The sequence below is a fragment of the Saimiri boliviensis genome, chromosome 9, assembly GCF_048565385.1.
Source record: "Saimiri boliviensis isolate mSaiBol1 chromosome 9, mSaiBol1.pri, whole genome shotgun sequence".
Lineage (NCBI taxonomy): Eukaryota > Metazoa > Chordata > Mammalia > Primates > Cebidae > Saimiri > Saimiri boliviensis.
This window is the reverse complement of record NC_133457.1, coordinates 68,797,123-68,819,647: the sequence shown is the minus strand read 5'-3', so window position 1 is coordinate 68,819,647 and position 22,525 is coordinate 68,797,123. Positions and strand designations below refer to the sequence as shown.

Genomic DNA, 22,525 nt, shown 5'->3' with positions numbered 1-22,525 from the left:
ATGTTGGCCATGCTGATGTCCAACTTCTGGCCTCAGGTTATCTGTCCTCCTCGGCCTCCCAAAGTACTGGGATTACAGGTGTGGTTACTTAATGTAAGTTCACATTAATGTTTACATTAAGTAATCACACCTGTAATCCCAGTACATTAACGTACAAACAGAATTACTTAATATTTGTTTATATAGGTTATTAAGAATAGTGTTGTCTCTTATGAAGGATTGTAATCAGTTTGTGTCAGGCTATTAGTATTGCTACTTTTCTTCATTACTATTGATTTTAACAATAATTTATTAGTGTACTATTACCTTTAAAACTCATTTTAAAATTAAGAATGCCTTTTGCTTAAAGTATTGGTGTATTTTTATAAGTTTTGTTGTTAACTTGTTCCTGCAACCATAAATATTTTATAACCAAAGGTACTCAATCCCTAAATATATGATCCAACAGATTTAACCTGTGTGTGTGTGTGTGTGTGTGTGTGTGTGTGTGTGAGAGAGAGAGAGAGAGAGAGAGAGAGAGAAAGAGAGAGAGAGAGAGAGAGACAGGGTCTCTGTCTCCCAGGCTTGAGTGCAGTGGTGTGATCATGGCTGGCTCACTGAGGCCTCAAACTTCTGAGCTCAAGCGATCCTCCAACCTCAGCCTCCTGGGTATCTTGGACCACAGGCACGAGCCACCATGCCAGCTAATTTTTATATTTTTTGTAGACATGAGGATCTCAATATTTTCCCAGGCTGGTCTTGAACTCCTGATCTCAAGTGATCCTCCCGCCTTGGCCTTCCAGAGTGCTGGGATGACACTCGTGAGCCCTGCACCCTGCCCAGATTTAGCTTTTTCTAAAGCTTCTATTTAAAATAAAGTCACTACGGTTAAGATGCCTCTGACAGTTTTGCATTTTAAGTGCAAAGACTATGTTGAGTGAATTTTTCCATCAGTTGTAAAACGTGCATCCATGTTTATCTCATTCCTATGGTTTCCAGTTAATTGTCCCTTCTTCCTTTTTGGGAACACACGGGCTAGTGGGCTCCGTGTCAGTTTGCATTTCCAGAACGAGGGCACTGAACACTCTGCGCTCCGACTTCAAGTGGTGCAGAGGGACGGCCACCAGAGGGCGCGTGGCCTTGGCCAGCGCTGTGAGCGCGAGGGCCTAACCGGTGGCCGATTTGGGAAAAGTCAGATAAAGGGAAGGAACGTCACCCTAACTGTGCCTTTGGCTCCAGCCACCTCTGGAAGGGGGATTGTCGGGCAGGGGTGCAGGAGGCAGCTGCAGGACTAACTGTAAGCCGGGCCATGTACGAGGTGGGGAGGTGACAGGAGGGGCATCAGGAGGCGGGTTGTGGGCAGAGGAAGAGGAGGAAGGCTCTGAGGTGGGGTTAGGTCCTGGATGAGGGCCTGGTTCACAGGCTAGAAGGAGAAAGGTTGGAAGGTTGATGGACAGGGAGGATTCTGGCTAACCCACAGAGGAAGGAGGGGCAAATGGAAGCCAAGAGAAGGAGTAGAGATTAGGGAGGGATTGGTGTGTAAAAAAAACGCCTGGATGTAGGGAATTTCCGACCATTTGCCCATGTTGTGACAAAATTTGTCTAAATTTCATAAAATAGAGGTGAAAGGTGCCAATTTTTGGCCAGTTGGAGCCATTGTTTCACTTGTATTGCGACCATGCAGTGGCCCAGTAAAGAGAACGCAGTGTTTACAGAGACGTTTGGGTTTTAAGTTATGGGACAGTTGGATAGGTTTAAGATTCTTTAGAACACAGGCGCAGAGAGGAGGGATAGATGGGTTCTGGAAAGGCAGCAGAGACAAGGAGAATAGGCACGCATCCCAGCCACTCAACATGCACGCCTCGGTGAGCCTGGCATGACCTTGGCTCACAGCAACCTCAGCATCCCATATTCAAGTGATTCTCCTGCATCACCCTCCTGAGTAACCGGGATTACAGGCATGCATTAGCAAGCCTGGCTAATTTTGTATTTTTAGTAGAGACGGTTTCACCACGTTGGCCAGCTGGTCTCAAACTCCTGACCTCAAATGGTCCACATGCCTCCGCCTCCCAAACTGCTGGAATTACAGGTAGGAGCCACCGCACCTGGCCCTAGTTTCTCTGCCCTGCCTGCTGGCTCTGTACAGCCTCAGCTTCTCTTCCCCCAACCCCTAGGTGATAGTGAGCAACCCCCACTCCCTGAGATTCTAGGCTACCTTCCATGAGAGCCGTTACAAGTTACATGGGAACACCAGATACAATCTGGTGAGCTATGTCCCCACCAAACTTCGCCGCATGTCCCCCAAGAGCTCCCTCTTTCTTCTTCCCTTACCAGCTTAAAGAGCTGAGGAATTTCCAGACAACATAGCCCCTAGCCCTGCCCCGTGGTGGGAAGATGATCAGGCAGCCATCACCTACACACCTTACTTCATTAAAGTGGCACACAGGTCAGGCGTGTGTGAACCTGTAACCCCAGCACTTTAGGAGGCTGAGGCAGGTGGATCACAAGGTCAAGAGTTTGGGACCCACCTGACCAACATGGAGAAACCCCGTCTCTACTAAAAATAAAAAAATCAGCAGGCCGTGGTGGCATGTGCCTATAATCCCAGCAACTCAATAGGCTGAGGGAGGAGAATTACTTGAACCCGGGAGGCAGAGGTTGCAGTGAGCTGAGATTATACAACTGCACTCCAGCCTGGGTGATAGAGTAAGATCCCATCTCAATCAATCAATCAATCAATCAAATAAGTAAGTAATATCACATGGGAGATTCCTGCATGGCATGACAGGGAGTAGCCTAATGCAGCCTGAGGCAGGGATGGAGATCTGAGTTATCAGAGTAAAATGAGGCATAAGGATTTAGTGGGGGCAATTTCCATGGGGCAGGGGCCTAACCAGCTGCAAGTCAGCAACAGCAAACTTCTTTGACCAGGCTCATCACATCTAGATGAATGAGAAAAACAATCACTCCTCATTGTGTGTCCCCAGAACTCTGGGAGCAAGTGAGTGGGAGCCATCATACTGGGGCCATTGTTTCTGTGAGCTTCCAGAAGCCTTTCACAGGCAGTGGGATTAGAACGGAGCAGGGCTTGGCTGAGCGCAGTGACTCACGCTTGGAATCCCAGCACTTTGGGAGGCCAAGGTGGGTGGATGGCCTAGGGTCAGGAGTTGGAGACCAGCCTGGCCAACATGGTGAAACTCCAGCACTACTAAAAATACAAAAATGAGCCAGGTGTGGCAGCACTCACCTGTGGTCCCAGCTACTCAGGCAGATGAAATAGAAGAATCTCTTGAACCTGGGAGGTGGAGGTTGCAGTGAGCCAAGATTGCATCACTGCACTCCAGGCCTGAGTGACAGAGCAAGACTCCATCTCAAAAAAAAAAAAGGTAGGGGCAAGGGACAGAGTGGGGCTAAGTGGCTTCCAGGTTTACCTCTCCTCCAACACCCCATCTCTCCCACAGTCCTGAGTTGGGGGATGCCCATGGTGTTCCCCAGGTGCACTTGGGATTTTCTCTCCTGACACCACAGGATATTTACCTAAAACAGAAGCAGCACTGAGACAGGACCAACTCAACTTCACTTCCAGGTATGCTGTCTCCTGGATAGAGGTGGGGACTGGGCTGCCTATGGGAAGTTCCTTAGCAGGAGCAGAGAGAAACAACCCCAGCTGAAGAACAGTAAAAGAGGATGATTAAAACACTTTACAAGAGCCAGGCGAGGTGGCTCACACCTGTAATCCCAGCACTCTGGGAGGCCGAGGTGGGCGGATCACCTGAGGCCAGGAGTTTGCGACCAGCCTGGCCAACATGGTAAAACCCTGTCTCTACTAAAAATACAAAAATGAGCCATGTGTGGTGGCCAGTGCCCGTAATCTCAGCTACTCAGGAGGCTGAGGCATGAGAATGGCTTGAACCTGGGAGGAGGAGGTTGCAGTGAGGCCTGATCATGCCACTGCACTCTAGCCTGGGCGACACAGTGAGACTCCATATCAACAACAATGACAAAACACTTTACAAATGGTGGTCCCTCAAAACAGTTACACACAGCATTACCATTTGCTCTAACAAAGCCACAGCCATCCATTCCAAAAGAATAGAAAGCAGGAACTCAGAGAGGTATTTGCACACCTGTGCTCACAGCAGTGCTATTCACAACAACCAAAAGACAAAATCAACCGATGGGTCCACCATTAGATGAAAAGATAAACACAGTGTGATCCATCCGCACAGCAGAATATGACTCAGACTTAAGAAGGAAGCCGGGCGCGGTGGCTCAAGCCTGTAATCCCAGCACCTTGGGAGGCTGAGGCGGGTGGATCATGAGGTCAGAAGATCAAGACCATCCTGGTCAACATGGTGAAACCCCGTCTCTACTAAAAATACAAAAAATTAGCTGGGCATGGTGGCACATGCCTGTAATCCCAGCTACTCAGGAGGCTTAGGCAGGAGAATTGCCTGAACCCAGGAGGCGGAGGTTGCGGTGAGCCGAGATCGCGCCATTGCACTACAGCCTGGGTAACAAGAGCAAAACTCCGTCTCAAAAAAAAAAAAAAAAAAAAAAAAATGAAGGAAGGGAGGCTGGGTGAGGTGGCTCACACCTGTAATCCCAGCACTCTGGGAAGTCACGGTGGGTAGAGACTCTGTCCCGAAAAAATAAATACATACAAAAAGAAATAACAAAGGAAGTGAGAATATATTGTGAGTGACTCTAATAAGTAAGGACTAAAAACATTCTCAGCTGCTGATAGCATTACTACCAACCAGTTCAGTTATGTTCCTTTTCCCAGCTGGGAAGACCTGCACTTGTCTCCCAGGGCTCACCTTTCTGTACACCAGACAAGCGATGGCCGACTGCAGCCTCACCTACAGCACCTTGAGCCAGTACGTGTTCTGCTGCTTAAACAGCGTTTGCAGGCAGGCCGAGAGGAACATCAGCACCGCGAGGATGTAGCGCTTCCAGGCCGGAGGCTTGGGATCACCAATAAACTCCAGGAAAAGGCTTGCAGGGGAAGGAGGGAGAAGGTACAGCTGGTGAGAGGAGGTGCCCATGTGTGTTGCTTTTGCGCAAACCAGGCCAGGTGTCGGGGGTGAGTCAACTTTTTCACAATCATGATTTCGGTTATGTCCCCCACTGTCCACGCTTCTTTTCAATCTTACTGCAGCTCCTCAAGATCAAGAGATGGTGTTTTTCTTCCCCCTTGTTATGGGCTAAATTGTGTCCTTGCAAAACTTGTATGTCGAATCCCCAACCCCCGGTATGTCTGAATGTGACTGTATTTGGAAATAGGGCCTTTAAAGAGGCAATAAAGTTAAAACGAGGTCATTAGGCTGGGCCCTCATCCAGTCTGACTGGGGTCCTTACAAGAGGAGAAACACCAGGGCACACACAAAGGAAAGACCATATGAGGACACAGGGAGGAGGTGGCCAACTGCATGCCAAAGGCAGAGGCCTCAGATGGAACCAACTTGTGGATAACTGATCTGGAATTTCCAGCCTCCAGAATCATGAGAAAAATACATTTCTATTGTTGAAGCTACTCAGTCTGTGATGCTCTGTTACAGTAGCTGAGCAGACACCACTTGAATCTGGGCTGGCCACAAAACCACCTTTGACCAACAGGGTAGAGTGGCTTTTGGCCTATTGCTTAGAAGCCTCCGAAGCAGCCACATGAACAAGTCTGAGCTAGCTTTTTGGAGGATGGGAACCCACGTGGAACAGAAAGCCATCCCAGATTCAAACACACAATTGCAGGCACATAAGAAAACCCAGCCAAGAAAAGAAGCACCACCCAGCTGAGCCCAGTCCACGTTACTGACCCACATTACCATGAACTAAATAAATGAAGCCACTTATCATTTTAAGCCACTCTTGGGGCATTTTACAACAAAAGCTAATTGACGCAGTCATGTAAGAGCTAGCTTATTTGCCCTTCTGGGGCACAGTCACTTTCTCATTAATCATTTCCCTTTTTCAGTATCCTTCTCACCCACCCTCCAGTGTCCTGAGCACCAGATCTATAGGCAGAGGCATGAGAGCTGAAGCCCTCTGACTCTGGAGGGATACCATTAAGAGACCACCAGCCTTAGCAGAGCTCCTGAAGTCTGGACTCACCTAAGCAGCTTGGGGACAGTGAACCTGAAGACATCACTGATGAAGAGGCTGTGGGTCCCAGGAGGAAGGTAGAATGGAACACCTGCCAGATGGCCCTCAGCAGTGGGCCCCACTGCCTCCCTTCTTCCATAGGAATGGCTCAGTCTCTGGAGCCTCCATGCCCCTGCCTCCTTTCCTTTAAAACACTATTGCCTTGGTGTGCCTTAGAGGAAGGGAGAGGCTGGCTCTGGGTCCCATTTTATACTCAGCCACCAGCCACAGGACCAGGCATTAAAAGCTTGTTTTCCTAACAATGGGCATGCGTGGATGTGGATCCAGCCAGGCTCCCTCACCTGTGCCTTCTTATCACCCTGAGTACCCATTTAAGAGGCAGGCACAGGGGTTGTGGGAGAAGGGCAGGAGGGCAGCCCTGAGGACTCTCAGATGGCCATGGGAAAGCACACACGTTGAGCACCTATTACGTGCCAGACACTTCCCAGTCATCCTAAGACCCCTGGCAAGCCAAATGTTGTTCCCTTTTCACAGATGAGAAAACTGAAGCTCAGAGAAGTGAACTTGTCCAAGGGCACACAGCTGAGAAGTAAAAGCTGGGATTCAATTCCATCTCTCTGCCTCCAGAGCTCACATACTTTTTTTTTTTTTTTTGAGATGAAATCTCACTCTGTCACCCAGGCTTCAGTGCAGTGGTGTGATGTCGGCTCACTGCAATCTCTGCGTCCTGGATTCAAGTGATTCTCACCTCAGCCTCCCGAGGAGCTGGGATTGCAGGCAAATGCCACCACGCCCAGCTAATTTTTGTATGTTTAGGAGATGGGGGTTCACCACGTTGGTCAGGCTGGTTTTGAACTCTTACCTCAGGTGATCCACCAGCCTCAGCCTCCCAAAGTGCTGAAATTACAGGCCTGAGCCACTGCACCCAGACTCCCATGTACTTTTCAATCTATCATGTTGTCATCCTGGAGGAAGAACAGCACCCCTTCTTCCACATGCACAACCAGCCAGCCCTTAGGTGGTTTTGAACTGGTGGAGAATCACAGCTGATGTGCATGGGGCCTGGTGCTCTGGCTCTGGGTGAAAGCACAGACAGATGCTCAGGCTGCCTCAAACTCATAAGATACCCAGCCTTTGTCCATAACCAGGGGCCACAGAGAAGATCTAAAGTGAGGAATGAAGAGGAGGTGGTAGGGGGAGGCCCAAGGGCCCCTCCAGGGCACATCAGAAGCCCTGGGCCACAATGGAGAGCCTGGGGTGATGCAGCTGCTGACAGCCGGTCACTGTGTGGTCTTGGGGAGGTAGGCTGCTCCCCTCTCTGTGTGTGAGAGGATGAGTGTGGTCCCCCCCTCTGAGTCCCTTGTGTACCTCTGACAACCTGTAAGGTTATCAGTAATTGCTTGCTTGCTTGCTCTTTTGAGACCAAGTTTCACTCTTGTTGCTCAGGCTGGAGTGAAGTGGCATGATCTAAGCTAACTGCAATCTCCATCTCTCGGGTTCCAGCGATTCCCCTGCCTCAGCCTCTCAAGTAGCTGGGACACACCCCCATGCCCGATTAATTTTTGTATTTTTAGTAGTGATGGGGTTTCACCACGTTGGCCAGGCTAATCTTAAACTCCTGACCTCAGGTGGTCCACCTGCCTTGGCCTCCCAAAGTGCTGGGATTAAGGGTGTGAGCCAACATGCCTGGCCACTTATCAGTAATTTCAATCTCCATTACAAATCTCTGACCCAGGGCCACGTGCAGACATTGGCTATTTACATGAAGGAGCTCACTGACTTCCCTGGACCCCCTTGCCAGGTGGATATTATTAGACTCTCCATTTTACAGAAGGGGAAGGAAGCTGAGGCTCTGAGAGGTGGCGATAGCAACCTGAGGTCACACAGCAAGGGCAGAGCAGGGATTGCAGCCTCAATCCTGACTTCTGGTTCCTAGAGTGTGTCTTGTGCACTAAGGACCCCCAACCCCACCATAATAATAATAATAAAAGAAGCATAACAAAAATCCCCTTGTGAGCTCAGGTGGCAAGACCCTTGCCGGCCATGGTCTTTGACCCTCATTGCTGACCTGATCTGGTGTTTGGTTTGGCATCTATGGAGGGTTGTGGCTCAGCTCTGTTACTGAATGGGCATGGCCTGCTACTCACAGGTATTTTGGCATTTGGGTCTCAAAGCCAAGAAGATGCCCCTTCCATGCAGAGAGCATCCTTGACCACCCTTTCTGTCTGACCCCACCATTTTATTCTTTACATTCACAGCCTTGCCCATGGTGCCAACCCTCTCTTTGTCTTGTTAGAACCCCAGGGTGGGTAGACTTTGCCTGAGTTTTTACCAAGATGTCCCTAGTATCGAGTCCAGCTCTGACACACAGTAGGAGCTCAGTAAACACTTGTCAAATGAATGGGAAAAGCAGACTGAGTGATATGTGTAACAGTATGTGCTGGGCCTAATGAGAGTGCCCAGCACATACTGTTATAAACATTTATAGAAGGAAGGATGGAGCCTGGCTGGGTGGACAGAACTTGGCTTTGGAGCCAGGAGACTATGGTTCCAATGCCTGCTCTGCCTCCTCTCTTCTGAGCCTTAATGTTTCCATCTGTAAAATGGGATCAGGGAAGAGTTGATTGGGAAGTTTTCTTTCTAGCTGGAGATTTTACTCAGTACGATTCTAGCTGTTTGCCTGGAGAGTCACTGTGTTCAGCCTGCAGGCTCCATAGCAGGCATTTTCCTCTTTTGGAGGTTTCACCTCCCATCAAGGAAGAGGTCCAGATTGCTGTCTGATGTCTGGTCTCTGGACTGAAGGCCATTTAGTGCAGGACTCACAAATGACCTTGGGGAAAGGCAGGGGTATGCATGAGTGGCATGGGCAAGGTGTGAGTTGGGGGATACAAAAGGGAGTGGTGAAGGCTGGGTGTGTGGCTCACAATTGCAATCCCAGCACTTTGGGAGGCCAAGGTGGGCAGATAACCTTAGGTCAGGAGTTCAAGACCAGCCTGATAACCTGAGCAACATGGAGAAACCCAGCCTCTAATAAAAAATACAAAAATTAGCTGGATCTGGTGGCTGGTGCTTGTGGTCCCAGCTACTTGGGAGGCTAAGAAAGGAGAATTATTTGAACCAGGGATGTGGAGCTTGCAATGAGACAAGATGGTGCTCCAGCCGGGGTGACAGAAGCAGAGAGAAGGAGGGAGGGAGGGAGGGCAGGAGAGAAAGAAGGAGAGGGGGGAGGGAGGGAGGAAGAAAAAAAAAGAAAGAGGAAGAAAGAAAAAAGAGAAAGAGAAAGACAGGAAGGAAGGAAGATAAAAGAGAAAGAAACAGAGGAAGAGAGAGAAAGAAAGAGAAAAACAAAGGAAGAGAGAGAGAAAAGAGAGGAAGGAAGGAAGGAAAGAAGAAAGGGAGGGAGGGAGGGAAGAAAGATAACAGAGAAAAGAAAAAGATACATGCACGCGTATGCTCATTGCAGCATGATTCCCAATAGCAAAGACATGAAACCAACTTAAATGCCCATTGATGGTAGACTGAAAAAGAAAATGTGGTACATATACACCATGGAATATGATGGAGCCATAAAACAGAATGAGGTCATGTCCTTTGCTGCAACATCGATGAAGGTAAAAGCCATTATCTTACATAAACTAACAGAGGAACAGAAAACCACACACTACATGTTCTCACAAGTAGAAGCTCAACATTGAGTACACATGGACACAATAGACACTGGGACTTATTTGAGGATGAAGAAAAGAGGAGGGTCGGGACTGAAAAACTACCTATAAGGTACAATGCCTACCACATAGGTGACTAAATAATCTGTACTACAATCCCCAGTGACACTTATATAATAAACCTGCACAGGTACCTCTGAACCTAAAATAAAAGTTTAAAAAAAAAACTGATAAACTAAATCAAAGGAAGCATAAGGAAAGGAAAATGTGAGATAAAAACAGAAAAATAGTAGATATAATAAATACTTTGGTACCTTAAAAAAAGGAAATAGACAAATTAGTAAGAAGGGAAATAAGCTTAAAAGCAAAAAAAGACAAGACAAAAATTATGTTAATTATGAGGGACTATTTTGTACAACTCTGTGCAAATACATTTGAAATCTGCATTTATTACTATCCAATTCAACTTCTAAATTATAAAAATATCCCACATCTGCACTGTTCAATATGTAGCCACTAGCTACGTGTGTTGAGTGAAGACTTGTACACTTAAATGTGGCTCATGCGACTGAGAAACTAAATTTTTTCTAATTATTAATTTATTTAATTTCTAATTATAATTTTATTATAATTAGTTTAAATTTGAACAGTCTCATGCAGCTAGTGGCTATTGTATCAGAAAGCACAGAATAAAATGAAATTGAAATTTTCTTAAGACAGTGTCATTCACAAGAGCAGAAAATCAAACACCATATATTCTCGCTCATAGGCGGGTGTTGAACAATGAGAACACATAGACACAGGGAGGGGAGCACTACACACTGGGGTCCGTTGGGGGGAAATGGGGGAGGGGAGGGGGGTGGGGAGGTGGGAATAGATAGCATGGGGAAAAATGACAGATACAGGTGAGGGGACGGAAGGCAGCAAAGCACACTGCCATGTGTGTACCTATGCAACAATCTTGCATGTTCATCACATGTACCCCAAAACCTAAAATGCAATAAAAAAAAAGACAGTGTCATTTACCTAAGTTAAATCCAAAGAGTATTTTTAAAAAACAAAAAAACTTAAAGAGACCAACTCTATAAAACAATATGGCAAACATTAAGAGAAGGTACAGGAGGTGTGTTTTCATGATTTACAGGACAAGAAATCACACTATCTTCTTCTACTAGATGATTAACTATTCTGGGAAACATATACTCAGGTTTATAGTTATAATAGACAAGAATACAAGGTGCATAAGCAACCCTGTCATCTTTCATTATTACAATCTTGCCAATCTGGAATGAAGCAAAAAATGACACATGTAGATAGGGGCATTGGCCTAAGAGGAGGAAGACCAGAGTGATGGCTTCAGCTCTGCTTCCAAAGCAGAGCTCTAAACTTTAAAGGTGCCATATATATATATGGCACCTCTAAAGGCTCTTCCACATCAAAGTCTCCTCCTTGGGAGACCAATGGACCAGACCAGGAATCCTTTTCTCTTCTTCACTCCCACTGGGACTTGCTCATTTACCCTTTCTCCTATCTCTTTGTCCTCTTGATGTTAAGTGCTACCTTGTTTGTTGTGGAATATTTAACCTATAATATTTATATATTGGTTAAATATACTATTATGTATGGTATGCAATATAGACTGACTTGTCGAATGGATTGAGTCTGTGTTGCCCATGGCTCTGACTATGGAGTGAATGGGAAGTGCTAAGGAGACCTGTCTCCTTGGGAACTCCTTGTAGTTCATGGCTTTTGTGATTAGAAATTCTCTGGAGAACTAAGAGAATTAGGGTGAGTTCTTCTTCAATAGAAGTCTGACGTGTGGAAAGACACCCACATGTATGAACCAGGATACCTCTAACCTTGCACTGCTGATGACATGGGGCTTTGAGAAAAAATTGCCTAAACTACTGAGGACATAGATGCCACCAAGTGAGGTATGGGTTAAATCAAGCAGAGTAAGACCATAGGTGAGTAGAATGCTTTGGAAATTGATTATTAGATTAACTTGGAGTTAATTTAGAACACTTGTCAATCCATTCAGTAGTGTGTGTGTGTGATTTTTTAAGTACATAGGCAAATTTTCTTTCCATACATAGGCACAGTCTCCAGAACGTTACTGAATCTTCCTTTGATCATTTTACATTTTATAATATTTCTGAGTCATTATTTTAAACATTATTACCTCTGAATAGGGATTGTAAATATGGGATGTGAACACTAGATTGAATCTGTACAGGATTCATGCATCCCTGGAAGGTGATTTTTGGAGGGACATAAATCTCGAGTGTGAACTAGTTTCTACTCTGTCTCCTTCTCATGAAATATGAGTGTAGCAAAACAACAACAAAAATTAAGTTGAGGATTCTGGTTAGTTTGGGTTCATAAATTTATCAAATTCTTACCATATTTTGCTTTAAATCAAAGTGAATGAAATTAAATCTATATCCCCTAGTCTAATTTCCTTTAGTGAGACTGCATTCTTTCAACAGCTATTAGAGAAAGATTTTTTTTTTTTTTTTTTGCCCACACATTTTCAAAGAAGTTTCTGGAGCTTACAACACACCGGTCATCATTTAAACTATAAGAATTCAGAAGTAGCCGGGCGCGGTGGCTCAAGCCTGTAATCCCAGCACTTTGGGAGGCCAAGGCGGGAGGATCATGAGGTCAAGAGATCAAGACCATCCTGGTCAACATGGTGAAACCCCGTCTCTACTAAAAATACAAAAAAAAAAAAAAAAAAAAAAAAATTAGCTGGGCGTGGTGGTGCATGCCTGTAATCCCAGCTACTCAGGGGGCTGAGGCAGGAGAATTGCCTGAACCCAGGAGGCGGAGGTTGTGGTGAGCCGAGATCATGCCATTGCACTCCAGCCTGGGTAACAAGAGTGAAACTTCGTCTCAAAAAAAAAAAAAAAAAAAAGAATTCAGAAGCAGAAATTCTACTCACAATTGAACTTCACTGAGTTGGCTGACATGGTGTTTTAAATTCTAATTCTGCTATAGCGCAAACCCAGATTGAAAAACTGAGGACAAGTCATATGTATTGTTTGTACTGGGAGACTGCATCATTAGCAGAGTCTTTGATACACAATGGCAAGTTCTGTTTAAGATGTTTATGCTCCCAGGAGTTTTTCCTAGCATTCTTCCATTAGATGATATGTACACAGAGCAGTGTTCACAAACTCTGAGTGGCATTGACATTAATTTCTAATAATGTTTAGAAACATTTGTAAAATTTCTAAACATTATTAGAAATTAACAATAGGTCCCCATCCTCCAGTATACAACGTGCATGCTAAATCAATGACCATTATTTGATGCACTATCCCACAAAGAAAAAATATATGGGTCTCAGAATTAAGGCATGGAAGCCACAATGGCTCTGTTACTATCACCCCCAGTAACCCACTTCTGGAATGTGTGCTTCCCATTTCCACAATTCTGGGCACCACAGGTGTAGAGAACTCTTCCACCAGCAAATAGAAAATACAGCTGCCATTTTAACATTTTGGGCACTTTGTGTTCAGGGCCAACAACAACAACAACAACAAACAGAATAGGGATAATTGCCATCCTGGAAATGGTACATGGCCTAGTCATCAGGAGGAAAGCTGCTATTACACATTTGAGAAATGAGCAATCAGCTTAACACCAAGGTGGTTTGCAGACATTAGTATTTCATCATCTAATTTTAATCATAAACACATAATTGTCATAGCCATAGCCTAAGAAAAGTAAACATGAACTTGGTCCCCACAGGAAGGAAGCTGTGGGCTACCCAGAAAGTTAGCATCCTTCTACCATTATAAGAACTAAGGTGAAGGGCTCTAGAATGAATCAGAGAGTTTAGCCTACAGCTCTGCCTCCCCAGTAGCAGCTGGGGCTGCAATTTCTCCTACTAACCTTTTTCCCTTTTAACCTTACAAGTTTCTTCAAAGAGAAAGTCCCACCAGAGTCCTAAAGGAGGCACCCTGAGAAATTATATGAAACAAACGGCCATAGAAATATGGAGGAATTGTCATAAATACTGCAGTGCCCAGATCTCTCTGCCCTATTTCCTTCAAGACTCAAGGACATGTACCACGAGCTGGGTATGACCTCGCTGAAAGAGATTACCTCTTCTCCAGTGAATCCCTACCCAAGTACTGGAGATAAACAATAAGCTCGTCTCCCCAAAGAGGAACAACTCTGTGAGGCTACCCAAGCTTCAGGGCTCCCTTTGGAGTCAGCTGCATCCCTGTTGCAATGCATCACAGCTCCAATTCTTCCTCTGCCCAACCCTAATTCTTTCCTTTCCCCACACCCCAAGTGCTGAGCCCAAGTCCACTCCCTAAGAAACATCCTTTACACTCATTTCCATCTGAGTCTGTTTTCTGTGGTAGTCAATCTACAACAAACTTTAAGTATCCCTGGCATACTAACAGCAAAAAGTTAATATTGCTATTTTACTTGCACCATAATTTTTTTTATCACTTTGCAGTATTTTTTCTCTTAGTTTCATCTAAGAGCAAAGAAAATTCTTCAATCAAATGTGTTTATACCCTAACAAGAGCTGTACTATACAAAATTATTTTTAAATATATAAGATATCTTTGATTCCTCCAATATAAATACGTGTTTAACATGGCCAAACAATGTTAAGACAAACAGAAAAAAAGAAAGTTTGATTATGGAATAAAATATTTGCGTATTTGAAGCAAAGAAATGGCTAAAATGTTAATTGTACTTAATTGGCATATAACCTGAGTCTGATCCAATATATCAGAAATCTAGTGACTTCTACACTCTGATCAGATTGTAATACCATTTACTAGGCTTTCTTTCTCATTTTCTTCTCCCTTTATTTGCTCATCTCTTTATCTCTGGAATGTTTTTAAGCCTGAAATTCCAGTAGCTGTACTTTCCTACCCACTGTTATTTGTCTCTGAAACCTGTCTACCATCCTGGATGTGCCTGACCCTTTATTAGCTATCTGCTGACTTGAGGCAGCTGCTGCCTAGTCCTGAAGTATCTAGCAGTGTCCAGTATCTGCCTTGGACTCCTTGGCCTGGGTAAATTTTATTTTTTCTTAATGGAGAATGCAATGGAGTCACAGCTTACTCCTGGGTTAGGTTCTAACATTAGTCTATTAGGTGAAGAAAAAAATGTAGATCACTGATAATACTCTTGCAAATCTTATCAGATAAGAAAAAAGGAAATGTATCTCAAAAATGCCTCATTGCTGTTTTTTTTCCCAGCATTTGAATCAATCACTATAAAATGTTTGGTTTTCATTTAAGGTAATACATTATTCAAATCAGTGCTGTGTTTAAATACAAAAGTTCCACTTAGCTTAGCAAGATGCTGACATTTTAAAAGGCATGAGGGAAAGGCCGTTCCTGTTCATTGAAGGAATTCACTGGATGATTCCCCTGCATGATTTAAAGTATTACTTTTCCTTGATCTTTTATTTTTGTTGGTTATTATACATAATTCTTTGTAGTTTATTTACCAATAATATTTCTATATTTTTATGGCATACATGTGATACCTTGATACACTCATGGAATGTGTAATGGATCAAATCGGATTATTGATCAAGTATTTAGAATATTCATCACCTCAAATATTTATCATTTATTTGTGTCGGGAACATTTGAAATCTTCTAGCTATTTTGAAATACATATTGTTAATTATAGTCACCCTACTGTGCTATCGAACACAGGTATTTATTTCTTCTAACTAATGTTTGCAACCATTGACTAACCTCTCTTTATCCCCTCCAACACACATAAACCCATCCCAGTCTCTAGTAACCATCATTTTACACTCTACCTTCATGACATCAGCATTTTTTGGCTCCAACATATGAGTGAGAACATGTGTTACTTGTCAGAGTCTGCCTTATTTCTCTTACTTTAATGGCCTCCAGTGTCATCCATGTTGCTGCAAATGAAAAGATTTTTATTCTTTCTTATGGCTGAATGGAATTCCCTTGTGTATATATACCACAATTTCTTTACCATTCATCTGTTGATGGACACTCAGGTTGACTCGATATTCTAGCTATTGTGAACAGTGCTGCAATAAACATGGGGTTGCAGGTCTCCCTTTGATATACTGATTCCCTTTTCTTTGGAGAAATAACCAGGAGTTATAACCATGATTTCTGGATCATATGGTTGTTCAATTTTTAGTTGTTTGAGAAATCTCTGTACTGTTTACCTTCATAGCTGTACTAAATTACACTCCCATCAACAGTATGTAAGAGTTCCCTTTTCTCAGCATTCTTGCAATAATTTATGGTCTTTTTAATAATAGCGCTAACTGGGGAAGATGACAACCCTGATTATTAGTGATGCTGAGAATATTTTTATGGACCTGTTGGCCATTTATACTTTAATTCTTATGAATTAAAAACACACATACAATACAACCCAGTCAGTTAGGCATGGATATGATAACTATGAGATCGACTAACCCTGGGAAGTGGCAGGACCTGACCTACGCAAATGCCATATCTTCCTGAACCCTTCCTCCAGAACTACTTTCATGTGACTAACTCTGTTTCCACTCTTTCATACTCTTTCTGTTTACATATTTCCCCCCACTTTCATGTTCCTAACCACTCCATTTTAATCTCACTGCACGACTGATTTTCAGCTTTGCTATTCTATGTGAACACTGACCCCAAAAGGGACTTCCAATCTGTTTAGCTACTAGATGATGATATAGAATAGAGAAATAAACATAACATTGAATTCACATAACTGTATTAGCCTTTTACAAATCAGATCAACCATGGCAATGAACGCTCACCATCTATCTTTTGGTTCATTAATATTATAAGCAAATCTATTCCTCTGAGCAGACATTAAACATGAGAAAAATTAACAAAGCTGCACTAATACAATCACAAGGTCAGTAATTTATAATCTGAGAAAAGGAACTGGTAAACCACATTTTAATTATATGGTTTCATCATGACACATTACTTATGTGACATTTTAAAATTTGTTCACACAATAATTAATCCAGACAAGAAGGTTGTAATAAATCATAACCAGATAACTTATACCAGCATACTTTTCTCTCAGCGTATTTCTTCCTAGCCTACTGGACATTTGTAAGAATATCCCTGTGGTCAGATATATTCATACTCATTCATTTACCAAGCTGTACAAGTATTTTTAAATATATTACTTTAATATGTTACCAGAGAACAAGTTAGTCAGTAAACAAATAAATGGCTGAAAATATTACTATGTATTCATGGATTTCATATTTGTTTCCAGGTTGCAATGCATGGAAAGGTAGAGAGTAACTTAGAAATTAAAACCTGTTAAATTCAGGAACATGCTGGATAATTTTAAAAGTTGGAACAGCTATAAAAATGTAAAGCCATGTTTCATTTGGGAAAAATAGAAGTTCCTAATAAGAGCATTAAAAATGTGAAAATGAATTTCTATCACTTGTGTTTTGACAGATCTTAAATTCATTATTGTCAATGTGCTCTCTTTTGGGAACAGTTCTAGTGATAAATCTAGTTTTAAAACACATAAGACAGGAGGCTGAGGCAGGAGAATTGCCTGAACCCAGGAGGCGGTGGTTGCAGTGAGCCGAGATTGCGCCATTGCACTCCAGCCTGGGTAACAAGAGTGAAACTCCGTCTCAAAAAAAAAAAAAACAAAAAACAAACAAACAAAAAAAAACACGTAAGATGTGCTCAACCCTTTGACATTCTGGTCATCATGTTTCTTTACCAAGTTGGACACTTGAAAAGAAATGCTATTTAACCAGTTGTCTGTGTTTTTTTTTTTTAAAGCAAATTAAAAAAAAAAAAGCCCATTAAAACATTAAAAAGTATTCTCACATGCATTAGCATACATTAGCATATCTGATTATCTAAAGACAATTTATTTGGACAGATATTATCCCAATTTATAGTTGAAGATACTAATATCAGAGAGGTTTAGATTTGCCCAAGGTCACAGTTTTAATTCTGAAAAGCTTCCAATATCATGTTTAGCTTTTATACCACCATACAACTGCTACAATGGAGCAAATGCGCTTTGTTTACACTGGTATCACTAAGCCATGGAGCAGTGTCTGACCCCGAGTAGTTTAATCAATCTTTTGTAAATGAATGACCAGAGAAATGATTGAATGTCTGAGTCACTGTTGGGTTCCATAAGAGAGGTGGTTTAGGTACCCTTTGGCAGGAAATGAATCCTTGCAGCTCATTACAGTGGCAGCTACAGCTCTAGAGATCTCATAAATTTTGAAGGTTCCTAAAACATAAACACCTGAACTCCCAGTTGTAAGCTTCATTTAGAAATTTCCACCTCTTCTATGTGAGTGCAGTTAAGTTGGATATAACTATGAGATGTTTCACATAAGCCTCATGGTAACCCCAAGGCAAACATCTATAGTAGGTACAAAATAGAGAAAAAAATAATCAAAGCACACTACTACAGAAAATTACATAATTACAAAGAAAGACTACAAGAAGAAAGAAATAATCTATAAAATATCCAGACAACAATAAATAAAATATCTACAGTAAATCTTTACCAATCAATAATTACTTTAAATGTAAATGGTCTAAAATTAATAAAATATACAGTGCAGCTACATAAATTTAAAACAGACCCAACTACCTGCTGCCTAAAAGAGACTCATTTCACTTGAAAAGAAACACGTAGACTGAAAATGAAATGATGAAAATAGATATCCCATACAAATGGAAATCAAAATAGAGGAGTAGCTGTTTACCAGATAAAATAGCCTTTATATTCAAAACTGTAAAAAAAAGAAAATATAACAATTCCCATACAAATGGAAATCAAAATAGAGCAGGAGTAGCTATTTATCAGATAAAATAGGTTTTATATTCAAAACTGTAAGAAAAGAAAATATAACAATTATAAATACATATGCACCACCCAACATCAGAGCACCTAAATGTATAAAGCAAATATTAACAGATATGAAGGGAGAGATAGACAGCAATACAATAATTGAAGGAGATTTCAATATTACACTTTCAGCAATAGGAAGATGATTAAGGAGAAAATTAATAAGAAAACGTTGGACTTCACCTATACTTTTTTTGTTCACCTATACTTTCAATCAAATGGACCTAAGAGGTATATATAGAACATTCACAGGATACATATTCTCCTCAAGCCCAAATGAAACATTCTCCAGGATTGATCATATGTTAGATCACAAAACAAGATTAACGAATTTAAGATTAAAAATATATCAAAATCTTTTCTGATTATAATGGTATAAAAGTAGAAATTAATAACAGGAAAAAAAGACCTGGAATATTCTCAAATATAAGAAATCAAAAACCATGCATCTGAATAGCCAATGTGCCAAAAAAAAAAAAGGAATTACAAGGAAAATTTATAAATATACAGAGATAAAAATGGAAACAAAGCATACCAAAACTTACGGGACACAGCAGAAGCAGCTGTAAAAGCAAAGCTTATAGCAATAAACATGTACATCTAAAAGAACAAAGATCACAAATAAACACCACAACATTACACCAAAAGGTACTAGAAAAAGAAGAACAAACTAAGCCCAAACGTAGCAGAAGGAAGGAAACAATAAGGATCGGTGCAGAAATATATCAAATGAGAATAGAAAAAGTATAGGAAAAATATCAATAAAACAAAGAAGTGAGTTTTTTAAATTTTTTTTTTTTGCAAAAATAAACAAAAGTGAAAAATCCTTAGCTACACCAACTAAAGCAGACAGAAGATTCAAATAAATGAAATCACAGGCCAGGCACTGTGTCTCACACCTGTAATCCCAGCACTTTGGGAGGTGGAGGTGGGCGATAATGAGGTCAGGAGATCAAGACCACCTTGGCTAACATGGCGAAACTCCACCTCTACTAAAAATAAAAAAAGTTAGCCAGGTGTAGTGGCACACTCCTGTAGTTCAAGGTACTCAGGATGGTGAGGCAGGAGAATTGCCTGAATCTGGGAGGTGGAGGTTGCAGTGAGCCGAGATGGCACCACTGCACTCCAACTTGGGCAACAAAGCGAGACTCTGTCTCAGAAAAAAGAAAAGAAAAGAAAAGAAAAGAAATCACAGATTAGAGAGGAGACCTTACAACAGATGCCTCAGAAATAAAAAGAATCATAAGGGGCTATTATAAACATTCATATGCCAACATTAGAGAAAATGCATAAGTTTCTAGCAACACACAACCTAGTAAGATAGAATCAAGAAGAAACAAAAAGGTTCAACCATTAACAAACAAAGTTGAAGTAGCAACCATTTACTGATTAGGAGATCCTTTCCTCATTGCTTGTTTTTTTCAGGATTGTCAAAGATCAGATGGTTGTAGATGTGCGGTGTTATTTCTGAGGCCTCTCTTCTCCATTAGTCAGTGGGTCTATTCTGGCAAGAGTACCATGCTGTTTTGGTTACTGTAGCCTTGCAGTACAGTGTCAAGTCAGGTAGCATGATACCTCCAGCTTTGTTTTTGTGCTTAAGATTATCTTGAGTATACAGGATCTTCTTTGATTCTATATGAAATTTGAAATAGTTTTTTTTTTCTAATTCTGTGAAAAGTATCTATGGTAGTTTGATGGGAATAGCATTGAATCCAAAAATTACTTTAAGCAGTATGGCATTTTTATGATATTGACTTCTCTTATTCATAAGGATAGAATGTTTCTTTGTTGGTGTCCTCTCTTATTTCCTTGAGCAGCCATTTGTCATTGTCCTTGAAGAGGTCCTTCACATCCCTGGTGAGCTGTATTCCTAGCTATTCTCTTTGTAGCTATTATGAATGGGTGTTCATTCAAGATTTGCCTCTTTGCTTGCCTATCATTGGTGTAAAGGAAGGCTTGTGATTTTTGTACATTGATTTTGTATCCTGAGACTTTGCTGAAGTTGTTTATCAGATCAAGAAGTTTTGGGGCTGAGACAATGAAGTTTTCTAAATATAAAATCATGTCATCTGCAAACAGAGACAACTCGACTTCCTCTCTTCCTATTTAAATATCCTTTCTTTCCTTCTCTTCCCTGATTGCCCTGGACAGAACTTCCAATACTATGTTAAATAGGAGTGGTAAGAGAGGGCATCCTTGTCTTGTACCAGTTTTCAAAAAAAATACTTTCAGCTTTTGCCCATTGAATATGATTTTGGCTGTACGTTTCTCATAAATAGCTCTTAATATTTTGAGATATGTTCCATGCAAAGACACACAAAGGCTCTAAACCAAGGGATGGAGGAAAATTTACAAAGCAAATAGAAAGCCAAAAAAAAAAAAAAAATTAATTAGGGGTTGCAATTCCTAGTCTCTGAGAAAACAGACTTTAAACACAGATCAAAAAGACAAAAAAAGGCATTACATATGCTAAAGGAAACAATTCAAAGAGAATAGCTAACTATTCTGAATATATATGCACCCACAACAGAAGCACCTAGTTTCATAAAACAAGTTCTTGAGCCTAAGACCTACACACACACTTAGGCTCCCATACAATAACAGTGGGAAACTTCAACACCCCACTGTCAAGATTAGACAGATCAATGAGACAGAAAATTAACAAGGATATTCAGGACTAAACTCAGCTCTGGATCGCGTGGACCTAGTAGATGTCTACAGAACTCTCTACCCCAAATCAACAGAATATACGTTCTTCTCAGTGCCACATGACACTTATTCTAAGATCAACCACGTAATTGAATTAAACCACTCCTCAGCAAATGCAAAAGAACTGAAATCATAGCAAACAGTCTCTCAGACCACAGTGCCATCAAATTAGAACTAGGATTAAGAAACTCACTCAAAACCACACAATTTCATGGATATTGAACAACTTGTTCCAGAATGACTCCTGGGTAAAGGATGAAAGTAAGGCAGAAATAAAGAAGTTCTTTGAAACCAACAAGAACAAAGAGACAACATACCAAAATCTCTGGGATACAGCTAAAGTAGTGTTAAGAGGGAAATTTATAGCACCAAATGCCCACACGAGAAAGTTAGAAAGATCTCAAATCGACAACCTAACATCACAACAAAGAACTAGAGAGGCAAGAGCAAACTAATCCAAAAGCTAGCAGGAGACAAGAAATAACTAAGATCAGACAAGAATTGAAGGCGACAGAGACATAAAAACATCCAAAAAATATCAATGAATCCAGGAGTTCATTTCTTGAAAAAATTAACAAAATAGATAAACCCTAGCTACACTAATAAAGAAGAAAAGAGAGAAGAATCAGACACAGTAAAATGTTATTAAAGGAGATATCACCATTGACGCCACAGAAGTACAAACTTAGAGAATACTATATTACCTCTATGTAAACCAGGAAAAAGTTAAATCGCTGAATAGACTAATAACAAGTTCTGAAATTGAGGCAGTAATTAATAGCCTACCAACCAAAAAAAAAAAAAAAAACCCAGGACCAGACAAATTCACTGACCAATTCTACCAGAGGTACAAAGAGGAGCCTGTACTATTCCTTCTGAAACTATTCCTAACAACAGAAAAGGAGAGACTTCTTTCTAACTCATTATATGAGGCCAACATCATCCTGATACCAAAATGTGGCAGACACACAACAAAAAATACAAAACTTCAGGACAATATTGCTGATGAACATCAATGTGAAAATCCTCAATAAAATATTGGCAAACTGAATACAGCAACACATCAAAAAGCTTATCCACCACGATCAAGTTGGCTTCATCCTTGGGATCCAAGGCTGGTTCAACATATGCAAATCAATAAACATACCATGTAAACAGAACCAAGTAGTAAAACC

The 22,525-nt window shown here is 41.6% G+C and overlaps 1 long non-coding RNA gene across 1 annotated transcript in view; it reads right to left on the bottom strand.

Annotated features, from left to right (window-relative positions):
* Positions 1-4,598: 4,598 nt before the first annotated feature.
* Positions 4,599-22,525, bottom strand: part of LOC141585665 (uncharacterized) — a 33,038-nt gene continuing 15,111 nt past the window's right edge. Inside the window, exon 4 of the long non-coding RNA XR_012519278.1 lies at positions 4,599-4,977. This is a non-coding gene — a long non-coding RNA (uncharacterized LOC141585665). The remainder of the gene's footprint in view (positions 4,978-22,525) is intronic.